Here is a 13585-nt window from a genome sequence, read left to right on the forward strand (position 1 = left end):
ACACAACATTGAGCCTCTGGCCAAGGTGCCCAGAACAGTTCCCTGCGATGTTTTCTGGTCAACAGACCACTAAAGGTTGATGGCCATGGCCCTCAATATCAGGACATCTGTCATGTCACCTGAGAAGCCACTGAAGGGAGCGCATCCGAAGTCTGGCCTAAGGCACCAAGAAAATGCAGGAAGTCATGAGGCCCAGAAGGTGGAGGTAGGCTGCTGTTGTTAGAATGCTTAGGTTCTAGAACCGCGTGTCCATTTTTCCAATGCTGGTGCACTCTCTAGTGGGGGTGGGGAGGTGCTTTCACATCTGTGTGTCCAACACTGCTCCGATAAACTGGAGCCTTTGCACTGGTGTCATGTGGGACTACTGCAAATTCAGGGAGAAGCCGGGGCTGCGCCACAGTGACCAAGTGTCCTTGAGATGCCTCGAAACCTGCTCTGGGGACAGACAGTATACGTGCAAGAATACGAAGACTCAGGATCTCCCGAGGGGTGCAGCCACCACTGCCAACAGCTTGGTGAACGGTCAGGCCAAAGGGAAGCACTCTGAACTGGTAATGAGCATGCCCTATGATAAATCTCAGGAAAAGTCTGTGCTTTCGATGGATCGGCACATGAAAGTAGACGCCCTGAAGGTCTGGCAACACCAATCAATCCTGGTATAGCTGGAGAATCTCTCTCAGAGTGGGGAGGTTGGATGCACCAGCACCATTGAGACAGACCTGGTGACCGTAATGGCACCTGCGAGCAAACTTGTAGTTTGCCGGTCCGGGAGCTTACCGGTACCGTAGTGACCCCCACTGTTCTCCAGAGCCCATAACCACAGTCACATTGCTTCTCTGCATAGAGACAAGGAGCCCATACCACCTTGTTTGGTTAGGTAGCGCATGGCCACTGTGCTCTCTGTCTGGATCAGCAGTCTTGTGAGGAGGAAGGCAAGCAAGCCAACATGATTGCCCTCACCTCTAGCAAATTGATGTGCTCCCTACAGTCCGAAGGGAAACCACAGCCTGCTCGCAGTCAGTTCTGACAGGTGAGCGCCCCAACCGGTCAGAGATGTGTCTGTGACCACCGTAACCTAGAGTCAGGCTTGATGAAACAACGTGCCTGTCAGCAAGTTGTCGCTCATGGTCCACCATGCAAGTTGCTGATGCACATGGTACGAGACCTGTACAAGGTCTGACATGTGGCCCTGAAATTGTGTCAATTGCCAACCAAGAAAGGAGCCACTGAAGCAATCTTATGCAGAGCCTTACCTCAGGAACCACTAGGATGCAGGATGCCATGAGGCCCAGAAGGCACAGAGAAGCAGAGACCGAAAAGCAGAGACCGGAATTTGGTCCTGTGATTAGGGGACATTGATGGGAATGCCCTGCCCAGACGAGCTTCCAAGACTGCTCTGATATATCGGAGAGACTGGGACAGCGAACCGTGAGACTTTTTGAATTTCAGGAAAACCCAAGGTGTGCAATAGAGTGCATGTTCTCTGACACCAGATCTGGGGAGCGAGTTCGGACGAGGCTGTCATCTGGGTATGGAAAGACAAAAACCTTCCCTCCTGAGGCAAGATGCCACTACTACCATATCACATCTCCACGCTTACTCTCTTCTTACACCACCACTCAACTAGAACACAGCTATACTATGACACCATTCGGTATAGCTGTTCTCATACCATCACCTGCCTCATACTCCCCATCACTCTAAACACTGCTGGATACGCACCCCCCAGCCTAGGAGTTCTCCTCAGGCTTAAAAGCAGCCAGGATCGTTGTGGATAATACCGGCCAGAGCGAACACATACTGCTGATCTCCCAACCACCACACCTACCGCTAAAAAGCAGCTAACACACGAATGCCACACCAGCTGCACATATACCCGGTGCTCACACGCACCTTTGACTCCCTCTATTTCTCTCTACTGACTTGAACTTCAGTTCCCGAGGGCGTTCAACCTACCAGCGCCTTGAGACCACACCAATGGTACATAAGGCGCTATATAAATGCAAATTAACATAACATAACTACTAGCAGCTTGGTGAAAACTCTGGGAGCCGAAGAACAACATGACTTTGAGCTGGTAGCGATGTTGGCCCATCATGAATCTTCGGTACTTCCTGTGCTTCCGATAGATGGGCACATGGAAGTAGGCATCTTGAACGCCCAGTGATACCAACCAGTTGTGCAGATCGAGGTCTTACAGGATCTAGGCTAGAGTAACCATCTAGAATTTGTCCTTGCGTAGCGAGAAATTCAGCAGCTGCACATCCAGAATGAGATGCAATCCCCCATCCTCCTTCGACACCAGAAAGTAGTTGGAATATCTGCCCCTGCTTTGCTCAGAGTGTGGTATCAGCTCTATTGTGCTCATTGAGAGAGTCTGATGGACCCTCTCCAAGAGGAAGGAGTCTGGAGGCGAGGGGTTGGGTTGAGGGCCATGGTCCAGGGGACGTTGCACAAACGGGAGACAGCCCTGTTGGAGGACCTGCAAGGCCCAAGCATCTGACGAGGTCCTGGACAATTCTGAGCTGAACAAGGGGAGCCTGCATATTCGTGGCAGAAAATCTCAAATAGGTGTTATGTCTTGTGAGGGGACAGTAGCAGCCACTGCTCCTCCTCTGCGGGCACCTCTTATCCTACCCCTTGGGAATCTCCTGTCTTGCAGCCTTCCCAGAGGTGCCTGGCATCGGCCATGCAGGACATATGAGGCTGAGAGACGAAACCCCTGACCCCTTGAGGAAGGCAAGAAGGTTTGTTTCACAGTTAGACCCAAGGACTTTGCAATCACCTCTAATGACTGGAACATCTGGAGGGCGTCATCAGCCTTAGCTCCAAACAAGTTCTGTTCATCAAAGGACATGTCCAAGAGTTTAGCCTGGACATCCTCATCTAGGGGCTAAGGCTAAACTCATTACCACTGTACTTGCGGCCATGGATACGCCGACACAACCGGCCATGTCCAGTCCCGATTGTAAGATCTGACGAGAGACTTCCCTGCCATCACCTACCATTGACACAAAGCCCTCCTGCATCTCCCCCTAAGGAACATGCTGAGCTGTATTGACCACAGCAGACCAGAGACCGAACAAGAACTTCACCAGGGTGCAAAAGGTGTTAATTGCATGAAGGGTGAGGTCGCCGGACGCAAAAACATTCTTCCCACAGGCGTCCAGTCTTTTACTCTCCCGATCGGGGAGGAGAGAAGGAGCGGTGGGGTATGACTTCAAGTTTGCAGTTGCAGCCTGTACCAATAAGCGCTCATGAGGCATGCGTGGACAAATATATTGGATCTGAAGGGTCAGGAGAATTCTGCATAGCCAGCTCTCTGTCAACCACAGGTGTAGTGGTGGGCCTCTCCCACACCTTTATCACTGTGCCTCAACTGCTACATTGAACAGTTGCAGAGTCTCCCTTTTATGGCCATCGTCCAGGATGGCCATCAACTCAAATTGAATTGTGTGCCTGGATGGAGCGGACATTACCAGGATCTCGGCCACCTTAGCCATCAGTTTCTGAAAAGCCACCTGAGGAGTAGGAGCTGGAAGAATGCCCAGTTCAGGGAGGTGTCCAGACCAGTGGCATTCTGGAGGTCAGAGGCTAGTACATTTTCATCCTCCACATAGAACTCCTCTGGGAAGTCCCACTCTTCCCAGGAGACTAAAGGTTCCAACCCAAAGGGCACCTGGTCCCCCTGTTCATCGTAGATATCGTACATCTTCGAAATGAAGGGTTTCCGAGGAAGAGGACCCTATTCACTAGGAGTTCCAGCGCTGATCACCATCGAGAACAAAGTCAGAACTTGTGCCGCGACCTCCTTGGCTGAATACGGAGTAGGATGACAATGGGGAACGTTGTCCCTCCTAGGGTCCAGGTCCAAGCCCGTAGGTATGCAAGAGTGATTCCCAAGATGTACACTGCCAGTCCCTGAGGACGCAGTGGGACCAGTCGGCGCTGATGCCGTGGCCACCAGTGCCATCGCCTGGGCCAAAGATGCTGAGGTCGAAGCTGCCAGGGAGTTGGCAAAGATGTCTAGCATCTTTAGCGGAAATGGTTTCCATGCCTCTGGAATGGAGGATTGGTTTAGAAAGGGTACCTGGGCGGCCTTTTATGGGAATTCCCTGGAGTGGTGGCTCTTTTAAGAAGATGACGAAGAATGCCAGTGCGAGGATCCGCTTGGAGAGCGGGATCTCTTGCAGTGCTTCTTCTGGTCCTTCTCCTTGTGTGGCAGTGACATCTCTTTGGAACGCCGATCCACGTCGTTCGTCCTCGAATGAGACCACCCAACTTCACCCCTTACCTTGAGGATGTAGGTAAAGATCTTCACCAGCTGTTCCCGTAGGGTCTTGGGGTGCATGGACTGGCATGACCCGCAGTCCTTGGTGTTTTGCTCCTCACACAAGCAATAGAGGTAAATCCGATGCGGTTCTGATACTGACATCTGTCGGTCGCAATCCTTGCACGGCTTGAAACCCAGAGACCTTTGTTGCCTTGGGCGTGGCATGTGTACAAATTTGAAAAGCTTGACAGGATTGTTCCTGATGATGAGCAGTGCGTAGAAAAAGGAACTGAGGTCACGGGGCAATGCACCTTTCTGTATACAGGCCCAACGTCATGTCTAGAGTAGAGCCGCGCTGCACCCCAGATGGCGGAAATGTTTCTGAAGAACAGCTGAGGTGTGGATAGAATTATCCTAGAAGAAGGAATCCATTAATCCATTAGATGTTGCCATGACATTGTGATCAGATCCACTGTTGCCAAGTTAAAGGGCAGGACCCTCCCTGACTGTGGCTCCTTGTCCAAGATTACTGTGAACTCTTACTACTGTCATAGCCTCGCCAGGCCGGGCTGCCATGGGCGATGACCCCCTTCCCGACCACCCTACGGTGCTGAGCATTCAGGTGCATGTATGGTGAAGCTTGCTGCATCTCGACATCAGCAGAGGTATCCAGCACACTCGCATGTCATGCAGGCCCACTGCCAGATCCATTAGCTCCACTTTGTCAGATAAAGTCTGGTACTCGATCAAGGGCCACGCCCAACAAAGCCTCAAACCCAAAGGGGATGGGGTTTCCCACTTCATCAAATATGGTCTGCATGGACATGAAGTCCAAACTGTACTCAGGTGCGTAGTCTCGGTCTTGTGTGTAGAGTGTTGTTGAATGGGGAAGTCTGGCTTTTGCACTCGGCACCTTAGCTGCAGGCGGCCACAAACTTGTCTTCAGTTTGGTTGAGGTCAACGGTTTATGCCCTTTTTTGACACCTTCGTGCTGAAGACTGAGCTGAAGCCATGCCGGGCGCAGCCTTCTCGAAGAGCTACAGCATCTGCTGCCTAAACTCATCCAACTTCTACTTAAGTATACCCGTGGAGAGGTAAGACTTGCCACTCTCCTCTGAAGAGTCTGAAACGTGCCTCTGATGCTGCTTCTTTTGTGGGAGGATGAGGAATGATGACACTGCAAGAGAGCAATCTTTTCCTTGATCTGTTATGCCACGTGCCATCCCTGTCATCTATGTGGCGTATATCATCAGGAAGCATGCGACCTAGCTTGCATCATTTATGATCACATTAGTAGATTTATTATTAGAACAAAGCCTTGTATCATTAGAGTTGAAGCTTTAAAGTAGGACTTCCCCGTTTAAAAATCTTTTTAGACCCAAAAAGCTTACAGAACTACTGACCCGTAGCTGGATGGCCCTGGCAAGCAAAACTATTGGGGAGAGTAATCAAGTGTCAACTTCAAGCCCTTCTGGCGAAATCACAAATCCTGGATACTTTTCAGTCCGGATTTTGTCCCCTTCATATGACAGAATTGTGCTGCTCTCTGTGAGGGATAACATATTAAATCACTCCGATGAAGGTCAATTGACACTGCTGATCATGTTAGGCTTATCAGCTGCATTTGACAGTGTAGATTCAAATTCTGTGCTTGGCAGATTGGTAGGGGTTGCTGATGTCTCCAAAAATGGTTTCAGTCTTTCCTGGATAGCCACTTCAAATGTGTTAAAATGGGGAGCTATATCTCTAATTATATTCCAGTATCCTCTGAAGTTCCCCAAGGTTCTTCCCTATCCCCATTGTTATTTAATATCTATACGCAACGTCTTATGGCAATTTTTACGAATGCAATCTCTGCTACCATTGATATGCAGATGTTATCCAAAAATATATGAAGGTTAGCAAATAGGTAGAGTCACTGCATGACAATACGCTGCTAAAGCTGGTCAGTGGATGACTAATAACTCCAACTAAATCCAAACAAGACCGAACTTTTCTTGTTTGATACTAAACACCTCATTGGGGTGTCTACAACGATTATCTCCCCCTCCCCCCATGTCTATTTAGTCACGCTATGACTTTTGCGACTAAGGTCAAGAATTTAGGATGCATTTGGTAGTGAAGCTTGGGTTGTAAACATCAGGTTGGAGTAATTGCACAATCTGTCTATCATCTTAGTTTGCGCCGCCACACCCTTCCTGTTGTGGTGGGCTCCCTCGTTAATTCCAGACTGTAATGCACAAACGGCTTGCTAGCCAGCATTCCTGCAAACCAATTTAACAGATTACAAAATGCCCAAAGCGCAGCCATCAGACGCATCCTTAAGCTCCCTAAAATGGCCTCAGTCTCGTCAGCCCGAATAGTCTGCCACTGGCTACCTGTCAGGCAGAGAATAGATTTTATAATCCTGTTCCTGGTTATCAAGTGCATAAATGGTTCTGCACCCTCTTATTTGGTTAATGAAATGTCTCATTATTGTTATTGTTATTTTACTTGTACAGTACCAAAGCCCATAGGCATCCAGGCACGAAGAGACATATACAGTGACAGAAAGCTACCTGCAGGAGTTTGTACTAATTGAAAAGGTGTTTTCAATTGTTTCCGAAACGTAAAAAGGTCCTTGGTCTTCTGCAGAGGTATAGGCAGGGCATTCCATGTCTTAGCTCATTGGGTATGAAAGGCCCTACCGAGCCCACGAGATCGTTTCACTAGGTGTTGGACTAGTAAGAAGACATCAGCAGACCTGAGATTTCTTTTAGGCTGATCGATACCAACAACGTCCTTCAGGTAAGCTGGTGCATTCCCAAAGAAGTATTTATGGCAGATAGTTTGTAATTTAAACTGAATTCTGGCTTCCACAGGAAGCCAGTGTGCTTTTTTTCTGGCACCAGTAGTAGGCTCCGAGTGTTTCATCTGAAAGATGATACGGATGGCTAAAGTCTGTATTTTTTGTAGTTCATGAATGTCCGCTTTGTTTGCCCCACCTAGGAGCGCATTGCAGAAATCCACACGTGGTAGGATAACGGCTCTCACAAGTTTGGTACGATTTTCGACTGAAACAAGTGGAGCGACCTGCTTAAGCACTTTAAGATGATAATTAGTGCTCTTAGAGATGGCTGTGACGTGGCCTTCACAATCTAGGCTATTCTCCATAAGTGTACCCAAGGTTTTTACTTTCTGAACAACTTTGATATAGCTGCCGTCTATCCTGAAACCTGAATACTCTTGGCCCAAATTTGTTTGTGCCTGACGGGTGCCAAAAAGCATAAGTTCAGTCTTTGAGGCATTTAGGCAGAGCCAATTTGCTGACATCCACTGCTTTATCAATTGGTACACCATATCTACTATGCGTTGGTCGGCATCGTGATCCCCAGTGGTCTTAGATTAGCAGCATCAGTAGGATCTAGTCCTACTTTTTTAGTAAGGGTGAGACTGCAACATTTTTATCGACTGGGGGATTACACCCAACCGAAAAGAAGTATTTGCAAATCTACAAAGGAAGGGCGCAAACAATTCTTTATGATCCAAACTAAATTTGGATGGGAGCAGTAAGCCGGGGCAGTTAGTAGGATGCAGCAATTTAAGGATATTTATCATTTCTTCTACAGCGGTTTACTTAAATGTGAAATCTGATGCTAATCTAGATGTAGTAGCAATTTTGGAGGTAAGGCCCTGTTGAGTATTATCGGCCGGCTCGTGTTCTTCACTCGCCCGATAAGAACCTCTTACATTTTTCTTCCACCCATTGAGTGTCCAAAGGCGACAGACGTTTTTCAGTCTATGGGCTGCGGTTGTAGAACTCCCTCCCAATATCGCTGAGCAAGTTGACATCTCTACTGGCTTTTAGGAAAGCTCTGAAAATCTTTATTTTGCAGTAAAATTCTTGTTACGGTTGAACTTTGATCAGAAAGTGGAACATTGCATTACTTGTACCTAGATGCGGTTTAGTTCGTGAAGTACGAGATGGGATACATTAGGCACCGTAATCGTATTTCTGATGCTTGTATCTGCTTAGATTCACATGCTGTGCATAGGCCGACATCTAGTGGAAGTTGCAGAGTATTACAGTTTGTTTTTTGAAACTCGAAAATGGGTGTCGACCTAGGGCGTGCTAGTAATAACATCCCTAGTGTGACGTCCACTGTACCCATGATCCCTCACGCGTGTAGGACCCTCAGATTGTATTTTTTCTGACATGAGGTAGCATGAGGAGTAGCGGGAGTACAGAGTATCCAAGCAGATAAGATAGATAAGACTACAATCATCCATGCGCCTTCTCTCAGAGGGGAGGAAGGGCGGGCGCATGTGAATCTAAGCAGATACAAGCAAATAAATGTCTTAGAACCACTTGTCCCACTTAATTATCTGTCTTGGAATTAGTCTCAATGCAGTAGCGCTGAGTAAAGGTGTGAATAGAGCTCCATGTAGCCGCTTTGCAAATGGTGTCAAGGGGTACATGTGCAATGAAAGCCAGAGTGGCCCCAGTGCCTCTTGTAGAGTGGGCCCTTGGCGTAAAAGGCAGAGTTTTATCTGAAAGGGAGTAGCACAGCAGGATACATTTGACTACCCATTTCAAGGTGGCACCTTTAGAGACGCGATCTCCTTCTCTGCCTGTAGCTACGGAGACGAACAGTTGATCTGTCTTCCTTAGCGGTCTGGTCTTGTCTACGTAGTAGAGGACCGCTCTTCACACATCTAGTGTGTGTGTAGTTTCACCTCAGCAGAGCTTTTGGGTTCTTGGCAGAAGGCCGGTAGCTCAATGGACTGGTTAACATGGAATTTTGAAATGAACTTAGGTTAGAACCTAGGGTGAGTTCGTAGAACCAGTTTATCTTTATGAACAGTAAAGAAAGGATCCTGCACTGACAGAGCCTGAATTTCACTGACCCTTCTTATGGATGTAATGGCTACTAAGAAGGCAGTTTTATAGGTCAAGTGTTTGAGACTAGCTTTATGCATGGGTTCAAAGGGGGGGCTATGAGTTTAGCAAGCACCACATTAAGGTCCCATCCTAGTGGTGGGTTCGAAATTGGAGGGTGGAGTCTCTTTACTCTTTCCATAAAGGCTTTAACCACTGGTACTTTCCACCACAACACCTTGTTATGGGAGGTGGTGTAGGCTGACAGCGCCGCCAGGTGTACCTTAAGTGAATTAAATACCAACCCTGCATCCAGCAGGTGGAGCATGTAGGTGACAATATTGGAAGGAGTGCAATCAACCGGGTTGATTTGTTTATTCTGGCACCAAATAACAAATCTCTTCCATTTATCAAAGTAACAGTGTCTTGTGTGGTTTCCTTGATTCTTTTAGGATATACATACATCTCTGTGGTAGATTGAGATGGCCAAACTCTATGACTTCAGGAGCCATGCTGCCAAGTTCATCGAGCTGGGTTGAGGATGCACTGTTTGTCCTTTGTGCTGGCATAGTAGGTTGTGCCAGCACGGGAGTCTGATGGGTTTGCACACTGCCAGTTTGTGCAGGTGCGGGAACCACGGTTGTCTCGCCCACATGGGAGCAACTAGGATGAGCGTCATCGATTCCATGTGCATCTTGTTGACCACCTTCCTCAACAGAGGGGTTGGTGGAAAAGCGTAGGCAAACATCCCCGACCAGTTCATCCATGGAGCGTTCCCCGTGGAGTCTGGCTGGGGGAACCTGGATGCGAATCCTGGGCTTTGTCTGTTTTCGCTTCTGGCGAATAGGTCTATAGTGGGGAAACCCCACTGTGAGAAGAGGTCTCCTTCGACTTCTTTGTGTAGACACCATTCGTGCTCTCCCAGGAGGGGGTCTCTGCTCAAAGCGTCTGCTAGTGAATTGAGATCCCCTGGAACATGTTGAGATGACAGGTAAATGTTCCGTCTGAGTGCCCATATCCACATTTTCTGGGCAAGCCTGGAAAGATTTGGCCAACGAGTGCCCCCCTGTTTATGTAAAACATTGCTGCCGTGCTGTCCGTTAGGATCTGCACTGACATGTTCGACAGGTGGGGTTCGAACGCTCTAAGCGCTCTGAAGACTGCCAGAAGGTCTAGCAGATTGATGTGATTCTTGGCCACTGTGTGAGACCAGAGGCCCTGCGCTGTGTGGTGGAGGAGGTGTGCTCCCCATCCTGAGAGGGATGCGTCTGTAGTGACTACAGCTTGTATTTCTGGATCATGAAAGGGTTTCCCCTTTGAAAGATTCTCCCTTGTCCACCAGCGAAGACTCTGTACTAGTGTTGGCGAAACGACCACTAGATCGTCCCACTGACCACTTGCCCTAGACCACTCTTTAGCCAACCATTCCTGAAGGGGTCGCATGCGCAGGCTCGTGGGGAACCAGGTAAATACACGACGCCATCATGCCTAGCAAACACATCGCTTTGCAAACCCTTATCTGACGACCGGACTGATATTGATGAATTTGCAGTAGTAGATTCCGAATTCTTTCCTCTGATGGAAAGGCCAACCCCTCTTGAGTATTTAGGACAGCTCCTAGGAACTGTTTGGAGGTGCTTGGCACCAGGCTTGATTTTTTCTCGTTGATTGAGAAACCCAATTCGAAGAGGAGGTTGATTGTTCTTTGGATATTGGATCTGCAAATTACTGGGCACTCCCCCGTGATGAGCCAGTCGTCCAGGTAAGGGTAAACTGGGATTGCCTCAATGCGTAGGTGCGCCGCCATCACCGCAAGTACCTTGGTGAATACCCTTGGAGCCGAGGCTATACCGAAGGGCAGCACTTTGAACTGGTAGTGCTGACTGTCCACCTTGAAGCGCATGAATCTTCTGTGCGCTGGTAACATGGAAATATGAAAATAGGCATCTTTCATGTCCAATGTTGCCATGTAATCTCCTCTTTTTAGGAGGGGGATTACCTCTTGGAGTGTAGTCATGCGAAATTTTTGGGGCTTGACATACTTGTTTGCAGGGCATAAGTCTAATACTGGGCGCATTGTTAGATCTTTTTTTGGCACAAGGAAGTAAGTTGAATAAATACCCTTGTTTACCTGGTTGCCCGGGACGAGTTCTATCACATCCTTTGCGAGAAGATTGACGATCTCCTCGAGGAGGATCTTTTGGTGGTCCAGGGAGTGTATTTTTTGTCTTGGAGGGTAGTTGCGGGGGCGCTCCAACAGTTCGATGCAATATCCTGCGGACACTGTGGACAGCCCCCATCTGTCCGAGGTGATCACTTCCTATGCTTGGGTGAAGGTGGAAATACGCCCCCCTACTGGGGATGCATGGGAAGGGACCCTGAGCGGAGCGTCACTGTTTGCTGTGAGGCGTACCACCTCTACCTGGGCTGCCTCTCCCTCTACCACGGCCCCTCTTGTTACCTCTGGCGTAACTTTGGGTAGTTTGTTGGTTGCCACCCCACGATGTACCTTGCCCCTGAGAGTAATTGGAACCCCTCTGGGAATTTTGGCCGTGTGAGCGACGAAAATTATTATTCCCTCTTTGGTTTGTTAGTTAATTGTCCCAGGGACCTTAGGGTATCGAATTCCTCTTTGGCAGTTTTGAGTGCCTCCTCTACCGCTTTGCCAAACAAGACATTCGGTTCCACCGACATGTCGATAAGAGTAGTCTGGGTTTCGGGTTTGAAACCTGACTGTCTGAGCCAAGCGTGTCTCTTGATGACAGTGCCATCTTCGATGAGCCAGCCTGCATTATCTGCTGCGTCAAAAGTCGCCTTTAGAATGCACCCGGACACCGATCTACCCTCCGACGCAATCTGGACTAACTGGACCTTTAGAGGTTCTGGTGCAGAGGCAATGAGGGCAGCTACTTGCTCCCATTGGTGACAGTTATAACTTGCAAGCAAAGTGGTTGTATTCGTGATTCTTGCCTGGTAAGTGGAAGTGGAGGCCACTTTTCTCCCTAGACCATATATCCTCTTGCTCTCCTTGTCTGGGGGAGCTTCAGATGATGCTAGAGGTGTCCCCGCTCTTTTCCTGGTGGTGGTAACTACCAATGAGTCGGGCTTAAGCTGACCCCTTATGTATAGTGGGTCGGAAGAGGCGGCCCTAAATAATTTTTCAATTCTGAGGTCGACTGCCCGGGTGAGATTAGGGGTGAGGAGGGAGATGTCAATTCTGCGTTGGATAGACTTCAGAATTGGTATGGCTTGGGTGATGGACTTTTTGTCCCCCATGATTTCCTCTGCAAAGTCCCTCTCTTCTTGAGCCCCTTGAGTGTCTATCAAAAAGTGCTCTGCAGCTCTAGCTATGACCTCATTCAGTAGTGGCCGATTACCCACAGGCGAGTCATTTACCAGTGGATCTTTGGGAATAGGTGAGTCTAGACTATAGGCCTCTGCCTCATCTTCCTCCTCTTCAGACTGGTCCTCCTCGTGTCCGTAATATTCGACCCCTGCTTGGTCGTCCAGTATCTGTATGTCTGGATCTTCAGCATACTGATGGTAAGGTAGAATAGAGAGTGGGTCTGAAATCAGGCCCTGAGCTGGAGTCTTATTACGAGGTCTCTTACTAGGAGGCTGAGGGTCTTTGGATCCTGAAGGAGTAGAAGTGTCAGGGGTATTATGATAGCTCAGAAAATAATCAGGGTTTTTCTCATAGAAATTAGCCAAAGAAGACATTCTTGTCATCACCCCGTCAATGTCATCAGAGCTCCATTGCTTGGAACTGGGGATGAACACCTCTTGCTGAGGTTCCTCTTCTATTCCCATATCCTGTGGAGTGGGAGGGAGAACTTTAGGTCTAGTGACAGGGGTCTTAAATTTATCTCCATCTGAAGATCTATGCTCGTCCTTCTGGACCTGGGGTACAGATGTTTTCTCTGATGACTTTTTCTGCTGTTAGTCCCCTTTACCATGAGTAGAGGAATGTTTCCCTGATTGTTTGGCCTTCTCTGAATATTTCGATTCCTGGCGCCGAGATTCGGGGGTGGGTTGGGAAGGTTCTGTAGCTTTAGAGGGCGTGCGTCGAGACTCGGAGGCAGACATGAAAAAGGCTGCCGGAGCCGACTTTAAGCGTGCTCCTTGGGGATAGAGGTCGGTTTAGTCTTCCGACGACCATACCTCTGTAACTTTGGGGACCAAGGCACCCTTGGCAATCATGGAGGGTTGCCGTGTGTCGTGAGGCGATCTTGACCTGGAACGCCCAGAGGACACCGTTTCTGTAGACCGCTATCTTTGTGCCTCTTTCTTCCAATCACTCGACACTTGTGTCAGGTCTCGGCTGGGGTTAGTGTGCCTAGGTGCAGTAGTGTGGGTAGCGCTCATGTCGCCGGGTGTGGTCCCCATAAATGCCCCACCGGACAATCCTCTGAGGCCGGGGACTCGCGCTTGGGTGTCTATCGACATCCCTGTTC

The sequence above is a fragment of the Ambystoma mexicanum genome, chromosome 5p (genome assembly GCF_040938575.1).
Source record: "Ambystoma mexicanum isolate Mex_15411 chromosome 5p, UKY_AmexF1_1, whole genome shotgun sequence".
NCBI lineage: Eukaryota > Metazoa > Chordata > Amphibia > Caudata > Ambystomatidae > Ambystoma > Ambystoma mexicanum.